The sequence below is a fragment of the Schistocerca cancellata genome, chromosome 3 (genome assembly GCF_023864275.1).
Source record: "Schistocerca cancellata isolate TAMUIC-IGC-003103 chromosome 3, iqSchCanc2.1, whole genome shotgun sequence".
In the NCBI taxonomy this organism is placed as follows: domain Eukaryota; kingdom Metazoa; phylum Arthropoda; class Insecta; order Orthoptera; family Acrididae; genus Schistocerca; species Schistocerca cancellata.
In genome coordinates this window covers 785,663,623-785,691,171 of record NC_064628.1, presented here as the reverse complement: position 1 = coordinate 785,691,171, position 27,549 = coordinate 785,663,623, and positions in this window count along the sequence as shown.

Here is a 27,549-nt window from a genome sequence, read left to right as displayed (position 1 = left end):
CAAGTATAAGTCGAACGAGTGTTTTGTAAGCCACCTCCTTTGTTGATGGACTACATTTTCTAAGGACTCTCCCAATGTATCTCAACCTGGTACCCGCCTTACCAACAATTAATTTTATATGATCATTCCACTTCAAATCGTTCCGCACGCATACTCCCAGATATTTTACAGAAGTAACTGCTACCAGTGTTTGTTCTGCTATCATATAATCATACAATAAAGGATCCTTCTTTCTATGTATTCGCAATACATTACATTTGTCTATGTTAAGGGTCAGTTGCCACTCCCTGCACCAAGTGCCTATCCGCTGCAGATCTTCCTGCATTTAGCTACAATTTTCTAATGCTGCAACTTCTCTGTATATTACAGCATCATCCACGAAAAGACGCATGGAACTTCCGACACTATCTACTAGGTCATTTATATATATTGTGAAAAGTAATGGTCCCATAACACTCCCCTGTGGCACGCCAGAGGTTACTTTAACGTCTGTAGACGTCTCTCCATTGATAACTACATGCTGTGTTCTGTATAAGTAGGGGGAAATACTTGTAAGGTGGCGTTATTTTACCACTCACAAACCGGGTTTACATCCAATACGACATAAGTGAACCTCTTCAATGATAGAAAACACAGGTTTGTGCTCGTTCATTAAAATCATGCCTGTGACCGACAGCCTCTAGTACACTTAATTTATTGTATATGTCCGCGTGTTGGGTGACTGTGGAACAAGCAGAGCTGTGAAACTCGTGGTAGAAAGGAAGGACACAGGAAGCTCACACACTCCTTTGGACAATAGGACGGCACAGCCGCCTCCAGCGCTAATCCTGCGACCAGCCCGTGAGCTGGACCACCTGCAAAACGGGAACACTTGTCCGGCGTTCAGGCATGAGAAAACGGCCTGGTAACCCAGAAACACATGGCAGCAGGTATTCGCGTACTTTCCTACGGACATAGAAAGAACTTTTAGAAACTTCGTTCTGGATTCTAAACTGCGATTGGTCGGCTTTCAGAAACGAGCGCCTACCGGAAAGATGATTCGCCATCCAAATTTAGGAGGGAGAAAAGAATTTGAGTAGCGAAAAGCGAGAAGAAAAGGGAGGCGTCGCGGGGTCGTGGAGCAGAAGAGTCGTCTTGGAGGTTCACGGCAGTAGACGGACGTCTTCGGTTGTAATTTTCGTGAAGTACAATTTTGCTATTATCTCGATGAGGCTAGAAGTTCGGCGGCTATACCTTCTGATCATTACGGTGATCTTGATTATGCACCGGCAAGTAGAAGAGTAAATTTACGTTGGTGAATCACGTGTTCTACTCCATTCTGCACTGAGGTTTCACACTGCTCATTGAAATAGTAGTTCCTTCTTGCTACTTAGTACAACGGGGGATGTCAGTTACTCCGCGCCTAATCATTGATCGCGCGTAAATTATAGGGCAGAGCCAGACGTTTTTTTTATGATGAATAAAGGTGTTAAATTCATGGCATTTATCATCTACTAGACGGTATTTTCCTGTACCAATTAATCTTTTGTGTACATTTCATAACTTAGTCGTTAAAAAGGGGAATGGATTTTGTCGGCTTATCCTGACATTCTATCGCATCCACAGGATAAGATTAGGAAATGCGTAGGTTTTCACATGTCAATTTACATAATTAATGAGAATAACGTAATCCTAGTAGGGACATATAAGTGTCAGGGCGACTTCAGTAGCGTTTAAAATATCCAATGCGCAAATTATTTGTACGTACTCATGGCAAATTTCCTCCATCAGTAGCCACTAGAAGAACGGAGGGTACGTTAGATACTGACCGTGTCTGCTTCGGCTCAGGATATCATGAGAGTGGCGTACATAACCACTCATCGAAATCAAGTATGAATAAGATATACTGACTTCACTTAAAACAAATTATCATTTGTACGTACTCATGGCAAATTTCCTCCATCAGTAGCCACTAGAAGAACGGAGGGTACGTTAGATACTGACCGTGTCTGCTTCGGCTCAGGATATCATGAAAGTGGCGTACATAACCGCTCATCGAAATCAAGTATGAATAAGATATACTGACTTCACTTAAAACTTCCGGGCTGATAGGCCGTGGTCGAAGTATAAAACTCTCTCCTGACGTTTCGTCTCCGACTGCGGGAGACATCCTTGGAGGTAAAGCCGCTTTACCTCCAAGGATGTCTCCCGCAGTCGGAGACGAAACGTCAGGAGAGAGTTTTATACTTCGACCACGGCCTATCAGCCCGAAAGTTTTCAGTGAAGACAATACCGGCCGTGAAATCTTACATTGTATGATTAAGATATACTGAGTTTATGAAAGTTATAGGCCAGAGATATGCAGATTTGCAGATGGCAGTAGTATCACGTACACGATGTATAAAAGGGTAGTGAATTGGCGAAGCTATCATATGTACTCAGTTGAATCATGTGAAAAGGCTTCCGACGTGATTATGGCCGCACGACGGTAATTAACAGACTATGGTCGCCGAATGGTACTTGGAGCTAGACGTATGGGACATCCCATTTCGAAAACGTTAGCGAATTCAATATTCCGAGATCCACAGTGTCAAACAGTGTGCCGAGATTCTAAATTAAAGTCATTACCTCTCAACACGGACAACGTAGTGGCCGACGACCTTCAGTTAATAACCGAGAGCAGCGGCGTTCGCGTCGAATTGTCAGTGCTAACAGACAAGCAACAATTCGTGAAATAATCGTAGAAATCAATGTGGGACGTACGTATCCATTAGGACAGTGAGGAGAAAGCGAAAGCCTTTGCTAACAACGCAACATCGCCAGCAGCGCCTCTCCTGGGTTCGTGACCATATCGGTTGGATCATAGACCATTGGAAAACCGTAGCCTGGTCAGATGAGTCCCAATTTAAGGTGGTAAGAACTAATGGTAGGGTTCGTACGTGCACTCATTAAATGATTGCCTTATTGTGTTAATCTTTCAAGAAAGATTATAGGTCTTAATAAGCAGCTTACAACGGCCTTTAAAATTTTTAAGTTCAGTGTGTGGTTATAAGAAATAATGAAAATTTAATTTTTGTTCTTCATGGAACTCGTTAGTTAACCTAAAACATATATAGGATAGCCGCTTGTGATGCAGATATAACGTCCAGAGTTATATTTAATATATGACTAAATGCGGTTAACATTGAAACCACTGTTTAATAGATAACGATTTCAACCTAACAATACGAGATGCTAACCAAAATATCGAACAACTTCATTGTACAGTAGCAGTACGACATTACGCCTCTAGATGAGTCGAGGAACATGTCTTAGTTACTACGACACGATCTTGCTTCATTTTTGGCACATGCAGTCGTGAGTTGTAGTGTTCCGTGACAGAGCGTGTTTCAGTGCTTCTGCGAAATGTGAAATGGATAGGGTGAAGGAGCAACGAATTTGCGTCGAATTCTGTTTAAAGCTGAAGAAAACTGCAGCTGACACCAATCGTACACTGACAGAGACATTTGGTGACAGTGCACTGTGTCAATGCAGACGTCATCTTCTCCAAGGCCTAAGAAAAAAACACTAGAAGTTCGCAGCAGCATGAAGTCAATGCTGATCATTCTTTCGACATTCAGGGAATAGGGCATAAGGAGTATGTACCTCTTGACCAGACCGTGAATGGGCAGTTTTACTGTGAGATTTCGAGGTGACTGAGGGAAAATGTTCGGTGCAAACAGCCAGATTTTTTGATAAAGGGAGACTGGTAGGTGAACGATGACAATGCATTCCTCGCATATCTCGCTCGTTGTGAAGGCATTCCGGGCCAAAAACTACATGGCAGCGGTACCCCACCCTCCCTACTCGCTATACCAAGCCCCGTGCGACTTCTGCCTGTTCCTGGAGGTGAAAATCGCGTTGAAAGAGTGACGTTTTGACTCGACTGAAGATATCCAAATGGAATCGCAACGGGTTCCGAACACCCTTCATCCTGCGGACTTCCAGGAGTGCTTCCAAAAATGGGAACAACTCTGGGATTGTTGCATAGAAGCCCGAGGTAACTACTTTGAACGTGACGGAGGATATAAGGAAATAATTATAGCTCTCTGATTTTTACAATGAATTTCTCAGATATTTCGGTTAACAGCTCGCATTTCGGTTCACACTTTCATCTCCGAAAAGTGTCACTCAGGAATAATTTCTATGAATATTACAGAATGAGATTTTCACTCTGCAGCGGAGTGTGTGCTGATATGAAATTTCCTGGCAGATTAAAACTGTGTGCCGGACAGAGACTCGAACTCGGGATCTTTGCCTTTCGCGGGCAAGTGCTCTACCATCTCAGCTACCCAAGAACGACTCACGCCCCGTCCTCGAAACTTTACTTCTGCCAGTACCTCGTCTCCTACCTTCCAAACTTTACAGAAGCTCTCCTGCGAACCTTACACAACTAGCACTCCTGAAAGAAAGGATATTGCGGAGACATGGCTTTGCCACAGCCTGGGGGATGATTCCAGAATGAGATTTTCACTCTTCAGCGGAGTGTTCGCTGATATGAAACTGCCTGGCAGATTAAAACTGTGTGCCGGACCGAGACTCGAACTCGGGACCTTAGCCTTTCGCGGGCAAGTGCTCTACCAAGGCAAAGGTCCCGAGTTCGAGTCTCGGTCCGGCACACAGTTTTAATCTGCCAGGAAGTTTCCTATGAATATTACTAAATCTTACATCAAATCATTCATAATAATTACCGTTTCTTGTCATTTAAGCCCGATTGTTAACATTAAACACTTGATCCATCTGAACCCATCACATCTGCTCTCATAATTAATTACATTACCTCCCTCTTAATTCTTTAGTAAAGTGGTTGTTTCTATCACACATACACCTCTTAGCGTCCGTCAGCATTCGTCTCACTTTTAATAATCGGAAGAATCAGTATAACTTTATTTGCCTTCAGTTTCTCTCTGTCCCCCACTTGCGAACACATCCACATTCGACTTTCGGTTTCTCCTGAGTTGTTGTTGTTGTTGTTGTGGTCTTCAGTCCTGAGAGTGGTTTGATGCAGCTCTCCATGCTACTCTATCCTGTGCAAGCTTCTTCATCTCCCAGTACCTACTGCAACCTACATCCTTCTGAATCTGCTTAGTGTATTCATCTCTTGGTCTCCCCCTACGATTTTTACCCTCCACGCTGCCCTCCAAAACTAAACTGGTGATCCCTTGATGCCTCAGAACATGTCCTACCAACCGATCCCTTCTTCTGGTCAAGTTGTGCCACAAACTTCTCTTCTCACCAATCCTATTCAATACTTCCTCATTAGTTATGTGATCTACCCATCTAATCTTCAGCATTCTTCTGTAGCACCACATTTCGAAAGCTTCTATTCTCTTCTTGTCCAAACTATTTACCGTCCATGTTTCACTTCCATACATGGCTACACTCCATACAAATACTTTCAGAAACAGCTTCCTGACACTTAAATCTATACTTGATGTTAACAAATTTCTCTTCTTCAGAAACGCTTTCCTTGCCATTGCCAGTCTACATTTTATATCCTCTCTACTTCGACCATCATCAGTTATTTTGCTCCCCAAATAGCAAAACTCCTTTACTACTTTAAGTGCCTCATTTCCTAATCTAATTCCCTCAGCATCACCCGACTTAATTCGACTACATTCCATTATCCTCGTTTTGCTTTTGTTGATGTTCATCTTATATCCTCCTTTTAAGACACTGTCCATTCCGTTCAACTGCTCTTCCAGGTCCTTTGCTGTCTCTGACAGAATTACAATGTCATCGGCAAACCTCAAGGTTTTTATTTCTTCTCCATGGATATTAATACCTACTCTCCTGAGTAAGTCACTGAAAACACACGTATACTCAGTTGGAGAAAGTCCTATTCTCGACACGAGAATGGGCAACATGTTTCTGTCTTCCAAAGAACATCGCACTATGTTCGTATTCGTGTCCATTGATCACCGTTGCGACACCGCCACTCAAACTGGCGTCCATAAACAGCAGCCAAGTGAGCAGAAATACGTCACTGTATTACTCTACTACGAGCCTTGGTACTAAAGCGAGACTGGCTGCCAAACATGTAGCCCCTATGTCTGATGTCTAGACTGGAACATTGCCGACGCAGTATACTAGGAGAGCCTCCGCCCCCTACGGACCTGTGGGTTGAGCACAGTGCTGTTGCTGCCAGGTGCTGAACTGGTGTATTCCAACTGGTGGCCATCTGTTGATTGATTTCTGTCAGCTCCAGGGACCCTGGCCAACGATAGTGGGTAAAGAATCCCCGCTAACAGCAACTGCACCATACACTGTTTGCAAGTGTTCCGTTGTTTGTGTGAGACAGGTTTCCTTACGGGAGTGGGTAACCACAAAAGTGTGCAGCACGCGATACGTACACAGGCCTTGCAGAAACACGTGTTGAACACAGTAGCACATAATGTCACTCTCAGTAGCGGGGAGATGCATTGGTGGAGACAGACTACTGTTTGGGACATTTCTCTGTCTCTCTTGCACGAGGACGTGTCTTAAAGCCGTACGAAGGGTAATGCGCTTACTGTACTGTATTCCAGTTCTTCCACACTTCGCCGGCCGCGGTGGCCGTGCGGTTCTAGGCGCTTCAGTCCGGAACCGCGTGACTGCTACGGTCGCAGTTTCGAATTTTGCCTCGGGCATGGATGTGTGTGATGTGCTTAGGTTAGTTAGATTTAAGTAGTTCTATGTTCTAGGGGACTGATGACCTAAGATGTTAAGTCCCATAATGCTCAGAGACACTCCGTAGTTTTCCTATGATACTCGGGCCACTGAGTACAGGAAATTACCTGTGGGGTATGTGTTTTATTTTATACTAACTTTCCATTTATGATCAACAGCCGCTATTCCGTGAAAGATCCCTATCTTGCACGAAATCAATTCTGTTAGTTTTTCTACGGGTTAAGATGAATTTTCTGCCCTCTCCATGATTAAAAACGGAAGGATGACCCATTGGAAAGCATAGAACAACAACAATGGGGGGGGGGGGGGGAATCGAAGAACAAGAGAGAAATAGTGGCAGAGGACCTCGGCTGTCTCTGTCTTGGCGTACGTGACTTGGAGAGGTGAAACGAGCTTTCCCACCCATTTCATGAGCCAGTGTTTCAGTTTTATGCCGGGAGTTTGCGTTAGAAGCTTCCAGATCTTGCTAGAAAATCCGACATTTAAAACCTGCGAAGAAGGGATCCGCAGAGCGCGCTTTTGACGAGAGTCGATTGTTCCGGAAGCTACGTCTGTGAGTGGCCGAGTGTGTGCCGAAAAGCGTGTACTCTCTTGAGTGTTGAGGAGCGAACGGTTGGCAGTTGAAGAAGGGACGAGATGCAGTCCGGACACGTTGCAGATGCTGATGGTTAGTGGTGGCAAGTTGTGCAGCTGTACCACGAGGTAATGACAGTGAGAAGGACGCAACTGTTTGCTAGCGTACTGTTAGTCCGGTCCTGATCACAACTTGTTAGTAGTCATAGTTCTGTGTACCAGACTCTTTCTGAATTGCTGAAGTCTTTGCCACTTGTGTCGTAAGCTAAATTCCTTACACCGTCCTTTCTAGGTTGACCAGTATGTTCGTTCTCTTGCTTCAAAAACTGTACCTAATATCAATTTCTCTCTCGCTCTGCTCTTTTCCTGTACAAAACGCTTAACGAAATAGTAAGTTTATCAGCAACGCGAAGCTCTGTGAAAGAGTTATAGCAATTTTCCCTCTTGTCCCTTGTCCTCAGCAACGCTTATCTCTGTTGCAGCACATTGGATCACGCACAAGTTAATAAAATGCTTTCCCTTGTACCCATTCAAGCAACGTACCCCCCCCCTCCCATCTCCCCCGGCTCCTCCCCCCCATCCCCCCACCCCTGTGGTGATAGATTTGTCTCCTATGTTAAGGTCAAGTCTCCATTTCGTAAGGGACAGTAGCATTCAAGAACATTGTTTCATACGCAATTCAAATTTCCTTCATGTAAAAGTAGCTGTTAATAAATCCAAAGATTTGAATTCAGTCTTTCACTTCCAGCATCCCAGGTCATATTCCGATGCATCAGGCAATAGATAAGAAATATATGAGGTAAAACTAAACATTTTGCTTGTCTCCATAAGACCATACTATGCTACCTGTGTCCTTTGCGTTAGGTTAAAGAAATTGTTTTACTTGTTTTCAGGGCAGAAGTTCATCCTACTTTAGTTGACTACAGCGTGGCCATTGTACGTAAGGTACGACATCACATCAGTCTCATGTATTCAACGAGCGATAATAATTAGTGATTAAGTGTATTACTGTCACATTTTTCCCCATTTTCAACGAAAAGTAAAGATTAAGGTCACTAGTTTACTAACAGATCACTCTATGATATCAAACTTAAAATCACGACCGGCAACTTATACTTGCTCTCTGTACCCCATTTGGCTGAAAGATGGTGCGTTTGATCAAGTGAGTCAGTTGCTGCTCTGTCGTGTTTGTACATGCTTTGAGGCTCAAAGGGGCTATTTCAGACACTTTATCTAACGGTGGTCTCATCACAACATGTCGTATACTCCCTTGTGCTGTACAGGAGCAGTGAATTAATAAATACCCTTTGGCCATATGACAATTTTTGCTCCTTACCCCCTCAGAGAGAATGTCCTACAATTTTTACTCATTTAGAAAAATCACCCAATACATCCCTCCCAGCCTTTGGAGAATACCTCCCAGGATACAGCAGAATGTTGAATCACATAGTTTCTGAGTTTGGGTGTCAAACAAGTATTCTTTCCTCTACATCTACATCTACATGGATACTCTGCAAATCACATTTAAATGCCTGGCAGAGGGTTCATCGAACCACCCTCACAATTCTCAATTATTACAATCTCGTATAGCGCGCGGAAAGAATGAACACCTATATCTTTTTGTACGAGCTCCGATTTCCGTTATTTTATCGCGGTGGTCGTTACTCCCAATGTAAGTCGATGTCAGCAAAGTATTTTCGCATTCAGAGCAGAAGATTCCGTCGCAACCAAAACGCCTTTCTTTTAATGATGTCCAGCCAAAATCCTGTGTCATTTCTGTGACACTGTCTGCCATATTTCGTGATAATAGAAAACCTTTTCCATGTACTCCGTCAGTCCTATCTGGTGAGGACCCCACACCGCGCAGCAGTATTCTAAAAGAGGACCAACAAGCGTAGTGTAGCCAGTCTCCTTAGTAGGCCTGTTACATTTTATAAGTGTCCTGCCAATAAAAGGCAGTCTTTGGTTAGCCTTCCCCACAACATTTTCTATGTGTTCCTTCCAATTTAAGTTGTTCGTAATTGTAATACCTACGTATTTCGTTGAATTTACGGCTTTTAGATTAGACTGATTTATCGTGTAACCGAAGTTTAACGAGTTCCATTTAGTATTCATTTGGATGACCTCACACTATTCGTTATTTTGGGTCAACTGCCACTTTTCGCACCATTAAGATATTTTTTCTAAATCGTTTAGCAGTTTGTTTTGTTCTTTTGATGAGTTTATTAGTCGATAAACAACCGAAGAAGGCTGTTCAGATTGTCTCCCAAATCGTTTATATAGGTAAGGAACAGCAAATGGCATATAACACTACCTTAGGGAACGCCAGAAATCACTTCTGTCTTACTCGATGACTTTCCGTCAATTACTACGAATTGTGATCTCTCTGACAGGCTATCACAAATCCAGTCACAGAAGTGAGACGATATTCCATAAGCACGCAATTTCACTACGAGCCGCTTGTGTGGTACAGTGTCAAAAGCCTTCCAGATATCGAGAAATACGGAATCGGTCTGAAATCCCTTGTCAATAGCACTCAGTACTTCATGTGAATAAAGAGCCAGTTGTGTTTCACTGAAATGATGTTTGCTAAACCCATGTTGACTGTGTATCAATAGACCGTTTTTTTTTTTCGAGGTAATTCTAATGTTCGAACACAATATATGTTCCAAAATCGTGCTGCATACCGACGTTGACGATATGGGCCTGTAATTTAGTGCATTACTCCTACTACCTTTCTTCGATGTGAGATTTTAAGGCTTCGTCTCCATCCTTGCTGTTTGTCGGCAAGCGACATTTTCCCTACGTCAGTCATCGCTGGGACGTAGTTGGAGCAGACTCTAGGGGAATTCATCGTGTCCGAAGAGTGCGTCGGGAATTTTCGTGGTAAAGGGATGAAAGTGTGCTGCATAAGAAACATGACTTTAACTCCTCCAAGCTGTACTATTTGTCCAGAGCTGAGTGTCTTCACAGAACACAACTGTGCTCACAAAGCTTATGTTGGGTAGTTAAAACTAATTACCTTTGTTCATATTTGTGTCATCAGCTGTACATCTTAATTTTTATTCTCAAATGCTTTCGATTATTACAGTCACCTTCGCAGAAGAAAAACAGTGTGTACCAATGGATCGAACATACATTTCGGTCACATATAAGGCAACCAGATGTATAACACGTGGTATATCTGTCATAACGGTCTGTCTTAACACAGTTCATGTAAACGCGCTGTGCATTGGCACAATTACGATACTGTACCGAGTGTGCACAGCGAGTTTGTACGTACTGTGTAAAGACAAACTGTTATGACAACTGTATATGTTCTACATTTACTTGGGAACGTTATGAAAAGGAGAGTTTCTACTCACCATGTAGTAGAGATGTTCAGTCGCAGATAGGCATAACAAAAAGACTGTCAGAAAGTAAGCTTTCGGCCGACAAGGCCACCATCGGAAATGGACAACAATTTAGTTGTATCATATATAACGAAAATGTATATTTGATCCAATGAAGTACATTGTTTTTCTCCTGTTAAAATAATTGTAATAATCGAAACTGATAAAGAATAAACATATAATTGTACAGCTGATGCCACAAATAAACTTGTTTCAAATTATCTAACAACTGTAGTCTGTCACCTACGAAAAGATGTCCATTTATTGAGGACACAAATTTTATTTAATTTTCCAGTAAACATAAAATACTAGCTAATAATACAGTACACTTTAAGAGGAGTCAGAATCAATTGTGCGTGAGTGGAACAATCTGGTAAGTGTAAGAAGTAAACGCTGTAAGCAATTTCTTTTGACGTTGTTTGTCTACATTTTAACTTATTATATTACCGTGAAAGAAAAAAATGCCCAGTTTATTTAATTTCTTCCACTTTAATTAACGAAAATTTCACCCTGTATCTGTGAAACTGACATATTTGGACATCTCAGTTTTTCTGTAGAACATATATTCTTTAGTTTGATATTTGGTCATGTCCTACATCTACGAGTAGCATTTCACTGTGTGTGAACGGAAAGAAACAAAGGATCAAACCCAAACTCGTCTAATTCTTTGATACATATAACGTACCATCCACAGATCAGCATCCCCCCCCCCCCTACCCTTTCAATACCTTCCGAAGAAAAGTGCCGTTCCTACGATTTCATACCAGACAAATGTCAACAAGTAAATAAGGAAATAAGTGCAGATTTTTTAGTAGTCAAAAAATTCTGACGCTTTAAATTCAAGGGTAATTAAAATGCTGCTACTAGAGCCGAACTTGTGGCAGATACATCACTCGTAGAACCGCAGGGAACAACTGGAAATACTTCGCTGCACAGTCAGTGCAACAAGCGTTAGGACTCCATTCGTTTGTGATCAGATGTACTGGAACAACTAACTGTGTCATTATCATGTCCAACAGTTCTGCGATTGGCTTGTTTCAGTTCCCCATCAGTTACGGTTATTTTGATTACAAAGACTGCCATTCACCCTTTGTTCGAGCCACTGTACTTGGCATGTGTCATTTGTTCCCGGTGTCACCTCGTCCGCCTGCCGTCCCCAATTACGCTGTGAGTGGAGTCATCGTGACTTTCCAACAGCTACGAGCACTGAAAAGAAAGATCAATAGCGCGCCACTGAGTAAATACATCGGAGGGTCGGCGTTTCACACGGTGCCCTTACTTCTGCCGCCGCGCTATTTCGTGACTCGCGAAATGCGGAGCGTGATAAATAAAAAGAGACTGAGAGAGAAAGATTTTTTTGTGCAAAAGGAGAGTGGGACGCCTCCCCCTAAAGGGGGACGGTTGTTATGGCGTTGTTATCTTATTACTAATTTATTACGGTGAGGATGAAGATGTCGAATTCACCTCGGCCAATTGCCGGCCGAGTACAGTCCGCCGATGACCGGACGACAATGGACAGAAGCCGATTCGGAGGACAGAAGAGTAGCTCTCGCCCGCTTGGCTATAGAAAGTCATCCAGGGCTGACTTAAACAGGGAATGTCGTTTAGTGTACTCTTAGAAGTGAACAGACTGTTGTAAATGGCATTCACTGTGAAATTTACCTACGATTGTTAGAACTTAGGCGTTGAGAGCCCGTTTTGTGTTATATTACATGCAGTGTTGCAGTCTTCACTAGTTCACAAAGGACAAAGATAAGTAAACCTTTTTAATTCATTTGTGGGACTTCGTTTCTAATTTGTTGAAGTGTTGTAGAACCTTCGTTCTCCTATCCTGTTACCTGACCCTGGGGAATAGCTGTGTAATAGTGAACCATGCACCTTGCCGTAGGTGCAACCACAACGGAGGGGTATCTGTTGAGAGGCCAGACAAACGCGTGGTTCCTGAAGAGGGGCAGCAGCCTGTTCAGTAGTTGCAGGGGCAACAGTCTGGATGATTGACTGATCTGGCCTTGTAACAATAACCAAAACGGCCTTACTGTGCTGGTACTGCAAACGGCTGAAAGCAAGGGGAAACTACAGCCGTAATTTTTCCCGAGGGCATGCAGCTTTACTGTATGGTTAAATGATGATGGTGTCCTCTTGGGTAAAATATTCCGGAGGTAATATAGTCCCCCATTCGGATCTCCGGGCGGGGACGTCGTTATCAGGAGAAAGAAAACTGGCGTTCTACGGATCGGAGCGTGGAATGTCAGATCCCTTAATCGGGCAGGTAGGTTAGAAAATTTAAAAAGTGAAATGGATAGGTTAAAGTTAGATATAGTGGGAATTAGTGAAGTTCGGTGGCAGGAGGAACAAGCCTTTTGCTCAGGTGAATACAGGGTTATAAATACAAAATCAAATAGGGGTAATGCAGGAGTAGGTTTAATAATGAATAAAAAAATAGGAGTGTGGGTAAGTTACTACAAACAGCATAGTGAACGCATTATTGTGGCCAAGATAGACACGAAACCCACGCCTACTACTGTAGTACAAGTTTATATGCCAACTAGCTCTGCAGATGATGCAGAAATTGAAGAAATGTATGATGAAATCAAAGAAATTATTCAGATAGTGAAGGGAGACGAAAATTTAATAGCGATGGGTGACTGGAATTCGGTAGTAGGAAAAGGGAGAGAAGGAAACGTAGTAGGTGAATATGGATTGGGGCTAAGAAATGAAAGAGGAGCCACCTGGTAGAATTTTGCACAGGGCACAACTTAATCATAGCTAACACTTGGTTCAAGAATCAAAAAAGGAGGCTGTATACATGGAAGAAGCCTGGAGATACTGACAGGTTTCACATAGATTATGTAATGGAAAGACAGAGATTTAGGAACCAGGTTTTAAATTGTAAGACATTTCCAGGGCAGATGTGGACTCTGACCACAATCTATTCGTTATGAACTGTAGATTAAAACTGAAGAAATTGCAAAAAACTGGGAATTTAAGGAGATTGGACCTGGATAAACTGACTAAACCAGAGGTTGTACAGAGTTTCAGGGAGAGCATACGGGACAATTGACAGGAATGGGGGAAAGAAATACAGTAGAAGAAGAATGGGTAGCTATGAGGAATGAAATAGTGAAGGCAGCAGAGGATCAAGTAGGTAAAAACACGAGGGCTAGTAGAAATCCTTGGGTAACAGAAGAGATACTGAATTTAATTGATGAAAGGAGAAAATACAAAAATGCAGTAAGTGAAGCAGGCAAAAAGGAATACAAACGTCTCAAAAATGAGATCGACAGGAAGTGCAAAATGGCTAAGCAGGGATGGCTAGAGGACAAATGTAAGGATGTAGAGGCTTATCTCATGAGGGGTAAGATAGATACTGCCTACAGGAAAATTAAAGAGACCTTTGGAGAAAAGAGACCCACTTGCATGAATATCAGTAGCTTAGATGGAAACCCAGTTCTAAGCAAAGAAGGGAAAGCAGAAAGGTGGAAGGACAAGGGCGATGTAGGCTACTTGAGGACAATATTATGCAAATGGAAGAGGATGTAGATGAAGATGAAATGGGGGATATGATACTGCGTAAAGAGTTTGACAGAGCACTGAAAGGCCTAAGTCGAAACGAGGCCACGGGAGCAGACAGTCCTGACAAAACTCTACCATCTGGTGAGTAAAATGTATGAGACAGGCGAAATACCCTCAGACTTCAAGAAGAATATAATAATTCCAATCCCAAAGAAAGCAGGCGTTGACAGATGTGAAAATTACCGAACTATCAGTTTAATAAGTCACGGCTACGAAGTACTAACGCGAATTCCTTACGGACGAATGGAAAAACTGGTAGAAGCCAACCTCGGGGAAGATCAGTTTGTATTCCGTAGATATGTTGGAACACGTGAGGCAATACTGACCGTAAGACGTATCTTCGAAGAAAGATTAAGGAAAGGCAAACCTACGTTTCTAACATTTGTAGACTTAGAGAAAGCTTTTGACAATGTTGACTGGAATACTTTCTTTCAAATTCTGAAGGTGGAAGGAGTAAAATACAGGGAGCGAAAGGCTATTTACAATTTGTACAGAAACCGGTTGGCAGTTATAATAGTCGAGAGACATGAAAGGGAAGCAGTGGTTGGGAAGGGAGTGAGACAGGGTTGTAGCCTTTCCCCGATTTTATTTAATCTTTATATTGAGCAAGCAGTGAAGGAAACAAAAGAAAAATTCGGAGTTGGTATTAAAATCCGTGGAGAAGTAATAAAAACTTTGAGGTTTGCCGATGACATTGCAATTCTGTCAGAGAGAGCAAAGGACTTGGAATAGCAGTTGAACGGAATGGATAGTGTCTTGAAAGGAGGATATAAGATGAACATCAACAAAATCAAAACGAGGATAATGGAATGTAGTCGAATTAAGTCGGGTGATGCTGAGGGAATTAGATTAGGAAATGAGACACTTAATGTAGTAAAGGAGTTTTGCGATTTGGGGAGCAAAATAACTGATGATGGTCGAAGTAGGGAGGATATAAAATGTAGACTGTCAATGGCAAGGAAAGCGTTTCTGAAGAAGAGAAATTTGTTATCATTGAGTATAGATTTAAGTGTTAGGAAGTCGTTTCGGCAGGAGAGAAGTTTGTGGCACAACATGACTAGAAGAAGGGATCGGTTGGTAGGACATGTTCTGAGGCATCAAGGGATCACCAATTTAGTATTGGAGGGCAGCGTGGAGGGTAAAAATCCTAGAGGGAGACCAAGAGATGAATACACTACGCAGATTTAAAAGGATGTAGGTTGCACTAGGCACTGGGAGATGAAGAAGCTTGCACAGGACAGAGTAGCATGGAGTGCTGCATCAAACCAGTCTCAGGACTGAAGACCACAACAACAAAAACATAGTGGCAGAGAGAAATTGTCTTAGCGGTGTACTGCGCCGGAAGCCGTTCCACAAACTCACAAACTCGTCCTATAGTAACACCAATGGGAACTCGGCTTCCACAGCAGTAGCGACGAGGCCTGTACGAAACTGGCTACGACGGTTTACAAAACAAAGGGTGGGTCGGTAGAAAACTCATTAATGATTATGAAATCAGGTGACAGATTCGTGACCTTTTCATGAGGAACGAACTGTTCCTCTATCCATTATTTGTATATCAATTGTATTTCGATATAGTTAAAGATTCACCCGCCAATTAAAGCACTTAAATAATTACAGAAAGGAAAGGAACCTTGTAAACATAACTACCTACATAAAACGGAGCCGATGTGCAATATGCGCCGGCCATTAAAAAGATTCAGGTTCAAACGGAGTGTCTTCTTGGTCTCGACGCGCGCATGAACATAGCAAAGCCCGCCGTCCTGGCGATCGAAGATGCACCAAGTTAGGAAACCTCTGGTGCGAAAACGAAGCGGCAAGTTCTATGGCCCGGCAGGCGATAGCTAGCTGCTTGACCGCACAGCAAGTTGGCACTAAAAGTACTGTTTTCAAACTTAGACACACTAGTGTGATTTTAAACATGAACAAAAACATTCTCGACGGCAAAAAACTTTTATTTTGAAGGTTACCGGTTTCGGTCAGTTTTTGACCAGCCTCAGATCAAGAAAGTAGGCGATAGCGGTGAATGGTTAGTATGAGTGGGTGTTGTAACTCCACGAACGTCAACGTGAAAACTTAACTCACGGGTACTTAAATCACCAGTTCCATCACTACCACCGCCTACCACCACGATATGGCGGTCTGATGGTGGTAAAAAAACTTACCGAAACTAGTTACCGTGGAAATAACTGTTTTTGCGGTTGAGACTCTTTGTGTCCATTTTTAAAGTACTTTTTTCCAGTCCGCTGTTCTCCACGAGAAATGTTCTGAAAAATTACGCTAGTGTGAGCTGCCACCCAGCTAAGAAAACCCTGGAGCATCGCCACTCTGGCCCCAATCTGCAATATCTACTTGGAAGGTCCACCAGCTGTCGTCTCGTACACGACCGCCTTTTGGCTCCACTATGTTACGGTCAAGTTTAACGGCTCGTTACTTCGAGCACAGTGTAGTTTTTCGCGGTACTACGGGAGAGCAGCACCGCTAGCCAAGTGGTAAAGTTTACCGAAGCCTTTTGTTGCTCAAGCCTAGTTCTCGTGTTTCAGTATTCTCTTCTCCTGTGCCGATGCACAAACAGTGCCCGAACTCTTACGGGAATCGGCAGTAAAGCCGCGAGTAATGAGTTTAATGGGCAGGGGCTCTATGAATACAGTGCAGGACAATCAGTTGGGAATGTAGGTCTCACAGGAGGCGTGCCAGAGATAAGTCCATGCAGTCGCACTATCCTCTGTGTCCTCGGTGGCTCAGGTAGATAGAGCATCTGCCATGTAAGCAGGAGATACCGGTCGGGGCACACATTTTCAACTGCCCCAGTATCTTATCAACGCCTGTATGCAACTAGGGGGTATTCATTTCATTATAATTTCATTCTAACGTGCTGATTGGTCACCGATGGTATCTGTTCTTTCGAACATGTCCGAAAGAACAGATGTCATCTTGATATATATATGATTATTAAATTGACTGTTACTTATCAGTGAAAGTAACGGCCCTGTGGCCGTTAACGCTTCAGTTACCTGCCCTGGTCGTTAGCGTAGTTGGTAGTCAGTGTGCCTTTTCCTCGTCGTGTTGTTGCTGTCCAGCACGGCGTGTAGTTCGACAGCCTTTAAGTTGTTTGGTTCATATTTGCTTAGAGTAGTTATTGTTCCCTGGCTGATTCGTATTCTCGTCATCAGCGGATATTCTCCATCGTTGTGCCGTTATTCGGATGGAAGGGAGTTGGTTAAATTGTTGGTTCGTCCTTGGGCCGTCCCTAGTTTGGGTTGCCATCTGATTACCTAACTTCAACTCTTGGCTGCCTGTCTCACCTCACCTTACGTTTAAGGTACCTTCCCAGGCCGACCTTTGGAACACTTCCGAGCACCACTTGTTCTATTTGTTTTAAATTGTGATTTTCATTTTAGCTGAAGTATTGTGCGAGGCCTTTGGCAGTGTATTAATTCTTTTTTGTTTTAAATTTTACATAAATGCCTTCAGCCATGTTAAATTAAAATTTTGAGCATTGATTGCTTTAGATTTTTTTTAATTCTTAGAAATTGTTCTATCTGAAATTGTTTGTAATTCAGGCCCTGAGCCGTTAGTTGTTCCATGTGTTATGTGTGTCCTTCAGCCGAGGATTTGTGTGAACCCCTTAATAAGGCCTTTAGCCATGTGTATTCTCTAAAGGAAATTTCTTTATATAAGAAGCAAGGGGTTTATTCTAAATTATTTATTTGACAGTTGTTCAGGCTTTCAGCCGTTGTTTCAAATGTTGTTTAATGTTGTAAGTATAAAAATAAATTTTCTTGCTTAAAGAACTATTGTTTATTAATGTGCTTTAATGATAGTTGCCCTTCAGATGTGTAGTGTAGGCCTTCAGCCGTTAATTGTTTTCATTGCACACTTTTTTACCTTCTATTTTTAATGGCTTTTGATTTATAAGCCAGGCCTTCAGCCGTTCTTGTGTCTGCTGTGTGGTTTTGGGCCTTCAGTCCAGAAGGCATCTCAAGTTTTCTTTAACTATCCTTTCAGCCGTATTGTTTAATTGTCATCTCTTAAGCCAATGTGGAAATAAGTGGTTCTTAGAAAAATAAAGTTGTGTGTCTGATTGCGGCCGGCTGGGGTGGCGGAGCGGTTCTAGGCGCTACAGTCTGGAACCTCTCTACCGCTGCGGTCGCAGGTTCGAATCCTGCCTCTGGCATGGATGTGTGTGATGTCCTTCGGTTAGTTAGGTTTAAATAGTTCTACGTTCTAGGGGATTGATGACCTTAGAAGTTAAGTCGAATAGTGCTCAGAGCCATTTGAACCATTTTGTTTCATTGTGCAACTCACAGCAACTGTTTATGTCTCCATCCACAACCTTAACCTTATCCTGTGCGCTCTCTGACTATCTACCAATCAGGTTTCAGTCATATTCTTGTGCCCAATGTGATAACCACCAGTCCATAACCAAGGATGACCATGAATCAGAACCCAGTACTGAAGCCCCCACTGTTGAGTAGTCATTGAGTCTATCAATAACGCACCAGTTTAGGGCACCAATTAATCTGAAACTTCAGTATTTTTCAGGTCAGATGGCCTGCCAAGCGAGAAAGCCAGGATCAGCATTCAGCACATGATCTTGGCATCCAGCATTGTGCTCCATCTAATGGAATATAAAGAACAGTGACCTGAAAGGAACAGATTAATGGTTTGTGAGCCAAACACACAAGTGTTGCCGTCACAGTCTTATCTGTAAGAGGCCACCAGATGGGAAGCGCCTACCGAACAGAAGGGTGGGCAACACGTCACACTCTGAGTCACTGGCCTGCACAAAGGGCTGTTGCAGTGATCTTCTTCAGCCCTCAGTACACCTATGGACTCAACAGATTTCACTCCAGCTTACAAAGCCACCGGCCACTGCAGTAGGCATGGCAGCAAGATTTCTGAAGAATAAAAGACGTAATATTTAATCTCGTTTTATTGTGCCTGATGACGCCACACAGCTTCTTTAGCCTCTATCCTGGCGAAACCATAGGGATTTCTATGCTGGGTGTGGCGACCCCCGCACCACGTTTTCGAAATCTCAGATTCAGTATTTGGACGTTCAGTACGTCCCTTCCAGTTTCGTGCCAGTGTGGTCACTGAAATACCAGACAGATTTTTGGGTAACTGGTGCTACAATCAACACACCTTTCAAAAAAATCTCGAAATAATGGTAACATATCACTAAAGCTCAGTGAAAACCGTTCACTGGCAAATCCTCTGACCAAGGCATACTTAGATCCAAAAGATGGCTTTTAAAGTGGATTCCGTGCTACAGTTCCGAATATTACACACAAATAATGTGGTGTCTCAGTTTCGTGTGGTTCTTAGTAGCTATTAAGATTCCATAGATTGACAATTGTTTTGAGATCACTTTGACTAGCCTTTGTGTGATACCGATGCCAGTGTGTATTGGGAGGTGAAGGCATTAGCAAGTGTGTCTGAAACAGTGTACAGGCTTATGCTCGAATAATAGCACAATCTGCACTGAAAGGAATGCTCATTAACAATGTTTTACGGACAGCTGATTATTGGCTGTCACTGGAGATGAGTAATTATTGTTCAGGGAAGAAGAATGCTTAGCACTCAACGCGTTATTGGCGTGGACGGCACCTGATGTTATTATCACTTCGTCGTATTTATGGCGCATAAATTGATGTGAAAGTATAGCTTATCTGATCACACTAAGTGAAAGCTTGAGTACCTTTAGAGACAGCTATTCTCTATTGCTGAAATAACTCCTATAATCATCTTGGTGAGTTCTTCAGAAGATCAGAAGCGACACATAATGTTCCTCACCTAAGAAATTTTTTAGTAATATTGGTGCACTAAACGTGTCAACAGGGCGCATGGAGTTACATAACTATGTTATCCCTGTAAATTGTGTTAATTTCATTAGGTATGGCTGTAACTAAAAAATGAAGAAAAATCCTTGCATAAAATATATGTACTGTATTTTCGCTTTGAGTAAACAAACTTTGCTACTAAGTCCAACCTAACACGCAGTACTAGAAATGAAATCACAAAAATAATCACAGTTTTTACTAATCCTTTTAAGCTTACAGCTCTCCCCCCCCTCCCCTCTCTCTCTCTCTTTCTCTATCTCTCTTTATTGCAATTAGCTTAAGATTTTAACTCACAATTTCTTATTGAAAAGAACCATACTTCTTATTAGTTAATTGGCAGTCTAATGATTATGTATGATCGCTCAAGAACTATGCAGTTCATCATGTTTAGGGCTCTGAAATTTCTTGGTTCTGACTGCACAGCACTGCCGCAAGGAATTTATACCCTTCGAAAGAAAGTCTCCGGTTTCACTCAAATTCACTGAAATTCCGCAGTCTTCATCCACGAGTAATCACAAACTATATAGGTTACTCTGATTCCTCATAAAATAACTATTCCACATCTGAACAAAATGGTTAGAGTACCAGGCTACGTGACTTAACAGCACACGAAGTGACCACGGACTCATAGAAACTCACTCTCAGAATCGTTTCCCGTTACCATATTGCGCGGATGATCTGCTTTGTGATTGACCGAATAAGACGGTACCCAACAACAACCAATCCCAGTTCGGAAATCAGTTTGCACGAAAGTAGAAATTAACACATTCCAAGAGGCCAGTAAAATAAAAAACATAACTACCTCTTTACTCGACTGGCAGAGGGAAGTAGACGTTACACAACTAAAGTACCGAAAACTGACTGCATTACAATTATCATATTCCCCCAAAATATGTGACTCAAATCAAAGTAGACCGTCTGATTCCCACACTCACACATACTTACAAGAGAAGATTCCTGGATGTACATAAACGGTCATGTAGAAACTTAGCGGTTATGTAGTAGAGTCAAACTAGTGCAATACGTATTTTTCCATTTTTGTCCAGTTTCACTTTTAGGAACTAAAATACACCCCGGAAGGTATTTTCACTTATCAGGTTTAGGCAGAATATCTTCGACACGATGATGTATCAAAAATGTGTTTCATATAAAATTTTAAATGTAATTAACGTTCTTCCGTAAATTGTAGCAGGTGATGCTCTAAGTATCCTGATTTGTATGAGGCATATTTCAGTACAATGGTATACACTGGCGGGGCAGACTGATTATGTACTAGTGGCTGTAACTTGATTATATTATTTCTCAAGTGCAGATTAACATCATCATCATTCAGCAGAACTAGATCTCAAAATATCCTCACAAGATTCGTCCAACATCGAAAGCTGTATACGTCCAACGCGGTACCTATCCCGTCGAACCTTTTCGGATCATCAAATGAACAAGTTCCTTACTTTCAGGCAGGATGACCCAAACGTTTTTTCACAATGACCACCCCAAGAATCAAACAGTAATACAGTCACTCATAGGTAAATAAAACATCTTTAAAATACCTTTCGACGTTTTCAGCCGTTAGTTTACCAGATTTCGATGCCGTTTACAAGAACATTCGAGGCTTCGAAAAGAGAGTCTCGAAGTCTCGGTCAAGACTCTCCATTTGATGTTTTAGACTGTGAAAAGATGGGTGTTCAACGTGAAACAACCGTTTTGAGTGACGTACCTGAGAACAAGGAACTTGTTCATCTGATGAATACAAAAGGCTCGGCGGGACAGGTACAGCTGTTCAACATACACAGCTTTCGATGTGGGAAGAAATTTTTAATATCTAGTTCTGCTGAATGATTGTGATGTCAGTCTCCACTTGAGAAACAATATAATCAAGAGCAGTAGCTAGTAGATAATCATTTCTCTCTAGAAACGTTTTCCAGTTTCGTGAAATATTCCTGGTACAAGCCATGATATGTAGATGATTACCCGACACAATTTGAAACCCTGCTTCATTTTATTTTACGCTGTGTTGTCCGTATTCTGTATTATGTTATGAAATTTCGTTCATTTTACGTGCATGGTGTAAAAGAAACAGTAATGTTTTAAGCATTTCTTTACGGATAATCATGATTGTGATGACCCTGTATCATAATAATAAATTACTTGTTATAAGTTCAATTAATGTAATACACGTATACACTAAAAAACAATGAATTTAGAACGTAAAACAACAATTTAAAACATAAAACAAGAATAAGTAAAACAAATAATAATAATAATAATAATAATAATAATAATGAATGTTTAGATATTTTAATTAGGTGTGCTGAAAATACTCTGCCAGCACATTGTTTACAGGTTATTTTCCAAAAATGGTATTCCAGAAACCAGCTTTATTACATTTAAAGGGATGAGGCATGAAGGCTTCTTTAATTTATGTTGTAAGAAATCTTTTTCAACTTTCGAAATTAATTAATGGTGTCGAAGTATTTTTCAAAATTTCAAATTCATACAAGAGCTGATTGTACGGTTTTCGAGAGCGTTCATTACCTTTAAATTTTTATATGAAAAACCTTTTTTATGTATCAGGGTGTCAAAGATTATGTCTCCCAAACATAATAGGCCAAAATCAATTTTTGGGTGTGTTTTACCTCTTAAAAGTGAATCGAAAAAATATGTATTGCAGTTTTTTGATTGCTCTACATACTCAAAGCATTTCGTCAAGATCTTTTGTGTACACCTGAGAATGTTTCCTTGTTATTAAAAATTTCAACAATTCATTCTAGACGTACATGCCACATACATCCCCTCATTCATGCAGATAATACAGCAAAGGAAAATAATTTTCGAATGAAACTGTATGGTTCCAGACACCTTTCCAAGTCTCAAACATCTGTGATATATACAAGCAGACTGAAGCGACGAATGAATATACCAAGTGGGCTGAAGAGTTAATGGGGATTCGGATTGAGGAGGGAGGCGTACTAGGAGACCCTGTGCGGTTGTACAAAGCCGCTGTGTCAGGTCGGCGTAGTGATTGGCCCGTCTACCTAGTGAGCAGTCCGGTTTCAGCAGCCAAGCAGGGCTGACGAGCTGTGTGTTTCCGCCTGCAGCGCAAGCACGTTCACCTTGTTCACTTCCATCGGCCGACAACAACGTGACGCCGTACAGCGACTAGATCATGGTGAATCGATACCGAAAGTCAACACTGAAATTCGATTTTAGGATACCGTCCGCATCCACGTTTGGATTGTAAGTGACACGGTCTATCTGAAACTAATTAACCACGCTACAACCGACAGGGCTCTTCGAGAGATCAAATAAGGACTCTGCTTCTACAACACAGGTGCATATGTAACTCTTCAGGCTTTCCCGGCGATCTAATGACATCTTGGGTTGTCGGGTGTTCTGCCGGATATCAGCGTCGTACTTGCACGATATTTCGGTCACGTAGCTCGTAACCTTCATCAGGTGCGACCTGAGACCGCTCCTCGAGTGGACCTGGCCCAGTATTTATGCCTATGGCCTTCCCCCTCCACCAACGGCTGCAGGCGCTTCCTCTGTGGTCCGCGCCCATTCCCTGCGACCTGCTGGAGCGTTGCTGCTCCGTTGTTCGTCCGCTGCGGTTCTAGGTGTTCCCTCTGCGGTCCGCGCCCACCAAACCCGCTCCTGAGGGTTTCATCTACTGTCTGGGGTACCAAGCGTTCCCCCTGCGGTCCGCGCCCACTCACCACGACCTGTTGGAGCGTTGCCGTTCCGTTTTTCGTCCGCTGCCCCCCAGGAGCGGATTTGGTGGGCGCGGACCGCAGAGGGAACACCTAGAACCGCAGCGGACGGAAAACGGAGCAGCAACGCTCCAGCAGGTCGCAGGGAATGGGCGCGGACCACAGAGGAAGCGCCTGCAGCCGTTGGTGGAGGGGGAAGGCCATAGGCATAAATACTGGACCAGGTCCACAGCACGGTACGGGACTACAAGTCCCACTGTCACACCTTCACTTGCCCATGTTAGGCAAAATTTTCTGCCTGACTCATGTAGTACTATCACCGTCAGAGGGTGGTACGGGACTATAAGTCCCACCGCCACACCTCCAAAGTGAATTGCAGTGACACAGTCACTGCCCTGTGAAAATTTACTGCCTCACCAACACAGTTAGACCGCAATAGACCGGTGATGCTGTATTGTAACATATCACCCCGGACTACAAGTCCATTAAAAAAAAAAAAAAAAAAAAAACTCGAGGAGCAGTCTCAGGTCGCACCTGATGAAGGTTACGAGCTACGTGACCGAAATATCGTGCAAGTACGACGCTGATATCCGGCAGAACACCCGACAACCCAAGATGTCACAGATGCATATGTTGGTAACGTCATGGATGACGATGCCAAACTGCAACTGAGGACTGTACACATGTGCGAAATACTCTCAGAACTCACAACGGCAGATGTAGTGGTGACGCTCTGATCCTTCGGCACAGTACATGAACATGTGGCAGAAAAATGGACGAAATTTAAGACGTATCCAGTCCTCAATGGAGTACGTCAGGTGCGTATTCAACTCCGTCGACACGCACGATCATATCTCCAAATTGGAGGTTACTGGGCTTTGGTTATTTATGACGGCCACCACAACCATGTTCGGGATACGGCAAGGAAGGTCGCCTGCGCTACGACTGCCTCCAACGTCGGCTCACACATCTTTCACCGCAGGATGTGGCATCTCAATCGAAGCCGACAATCTTTCCAGAAACATGCGCGGCAGCTCTCGCGACGCCTCCGTCTGTCCAGACGCAACAACAGCCCGACGTTACCATATCGGAACCATCATTCACAGATAGGCGCCTGGCCGATCAGTCAGCCTGGCCAGTAGCAGAAATTCGAACAACGCCCTCCACCGAACACTGCAGGCACCGCCGACAGCAGGTTGGCAGTGGATGCACTTATAGTACCAACAGAAGCCTTTTTGCAGGAGAGGCGGAAGTCAGTGCCATCGACAGACACGGACGGTCATACATGGAAATAGCGTCCACCGAAAGGCCGAATGTGAAACCGCAAGACAGTGTAGGACCACGGCAACTCCGACTCGCTGGAGGGAGAAGAAATGATCCTGTAAGACGCCGACCATGAGGCTGACACACCTGCCAATGACACCACCCCTGCAGAACGGACTACAGGACGGGCAGAGTGAGTCTGACAGTCGTCTGCGGCAAACACTGATCAGCAGGAAGGTTCCAGTGCAAGCTGCGAAGCCTTGGTCCTTTCCTACCAACCACCACGACCTTATGGAACATGAACAGAAAATTGGAAATTTGTGGTAGCCTCCAATGGGACGAAACTGCTGAGGTCATCGGTCCCTAGGCTTACACGCTACTTAGTCTAACTTAAACTAATTGACGCTAAGGACAACACGCCCACCCATGCCCGAAGAACGACGGGGGGAGCCGAGCGAACTGTGGCAAGGCGCCTAAGACCGCGCGGCTGCCCCGCGTGGCAGCACTAACAGACTTCCGTCCCCACATCGTGGGCCGAGGACGTAGGGACCGGGCAGGACCCCAATCCGGGATCCGCTGAGCTATAAACAATACCGGGAGAGCCGCGTTTGGCGGGTGTGACGTCACTCGCGACGTCCGTTTCTCTCCACAACCAACATGCATAACATTGCCCAACCATCGCACCGACAGGCTCACAGCCTGGCCACGAAGAAAATCAACATTGTTGGCTCTCCTGCCAAAATCTGGCTCCTTACGAAACTAATACGAGCCACAGGAGTCATCTTTACATTCCTGAAAGAACTGCGAACAAACAGACTCACGAAGTATATTGGAACAAATAAGCCCTCGGTCACAAATATTAAGTCAAAATTGACCTGGTTTCGATGCTACTATAAGCGTCGTCTTCAGAATCAGACTAACTGTTCTAAAACATATTAGGTATATAGTACATTAATAAAATTAAAGTTTGCACTGACTGGAAAAGATGCAGTACTTACAAGTCACATATCCAAAAAGATCTGAGCCGGAAAGGCGACGTCATGAACAGTTGTAAGATGGCGAGCCGCCAAGGGCTGCTCGTACTGTGAACAAGGGTTGCAACGAGACTGAGGTGCCCACTTTAGGAAGTGTGGCCAAGTAAAGATGGTGATGCTACGAGCGGCATCTAGATAGCCGCAGAAACAACTCGGCTACTGTACATTCAAAATTAGACACATGAAATTGTGATTCACCTGATTTAGGCATTACGTAAGCATCAATAAAAACAGTATGAAGTTACATATTTATCTGCTTTAAATAGCGATACATTTTGTAACATAAAAAACTTTAGATGTCTTAGAGGAATTGGAGATTTTCAAACATCTCACTCGTCATGATGGCCTCATTGTCAACGAACAGCTGCGGCTGCGAAATAAAAACTTTTTTGACTGTATAAAGCCATTGCTTGATCTTTGATTCAGATTGCCTCATGCAGTTTACCGAAATGTTGTTTTCCTGTCACATCTGTGCTGTTTTCTTGTGTGTCATAACTACTCTGCTGACATCGCCACTTTCTCGCAGGACAATACGAGCACAGCACCTTCGCCAGCGACTTAACTACGTCCTTTATCCCAAGGACCGAACAGCACACAACACGCCTTGTCCGGGAGTGAGTATGGAGAATCAAGATCTTCACTCGTGTGACACGTCGGAAAAGATACAGGGTGATAGCTCTTACCACACACCTATTACCAGTCATTCGGCGAGCCGACTGGGTCGCATGTACGTGTCACAAGGTCTTACACAGGTAGTGGTGGCCCCCAGACGATGACCTCTGGCCTTCCCTGATCACAGCGGCTATATTTACACGATCCATCTCTGTCCTCATCAAGTCTGGAATAGCAACAGCCTTTGGACGATGACGATGAATGTAACACGCCTACCGTACCCGGACTGGCGACGGCAAGTTGCCACAACTTGGACCAGCTTTGTGTGTTGACTCCTCTGCGCCGACCTGGTAATCTGCAAGACACTGTGCAGTTTGGCACAGATATACGGCTGCGTGCCACCGACAGACACTGGACTTTTACTAGGTGGACTTCAGGGACCTCAACACTCCATCTCCATCGCCGGACAGACAACGAAAACACATTAGCCTCAAATACTATCGTTGGCGAAGTGCCAATTAGAAGGCACCACAGTCTGGTAGCAACGACGAGACCGAACGGCCGCAATGCTTCTCACCATGCACCAAATTGCCGCAGACATGCGCAAACACCGCCGTCTGTTAATCACGCCCCTTACGCCGCGAAACGGTCACTCCTGTACGACCCAAGCAACCATAGTGAAAGCCATGAATGATTATTTGCGTCATCTTTACCAGAAAAGAACCGCAGATGACGAGGACACTGCTGAAGCGTTACAACAGATGACAAAAACTATCGGCAGGGCAACGGCGACGGTATTAATGGAGGAAGTCTCGTCTGAGGACGTGGGCGACATTTTGGACAAAGGTGCCGTGGTGGC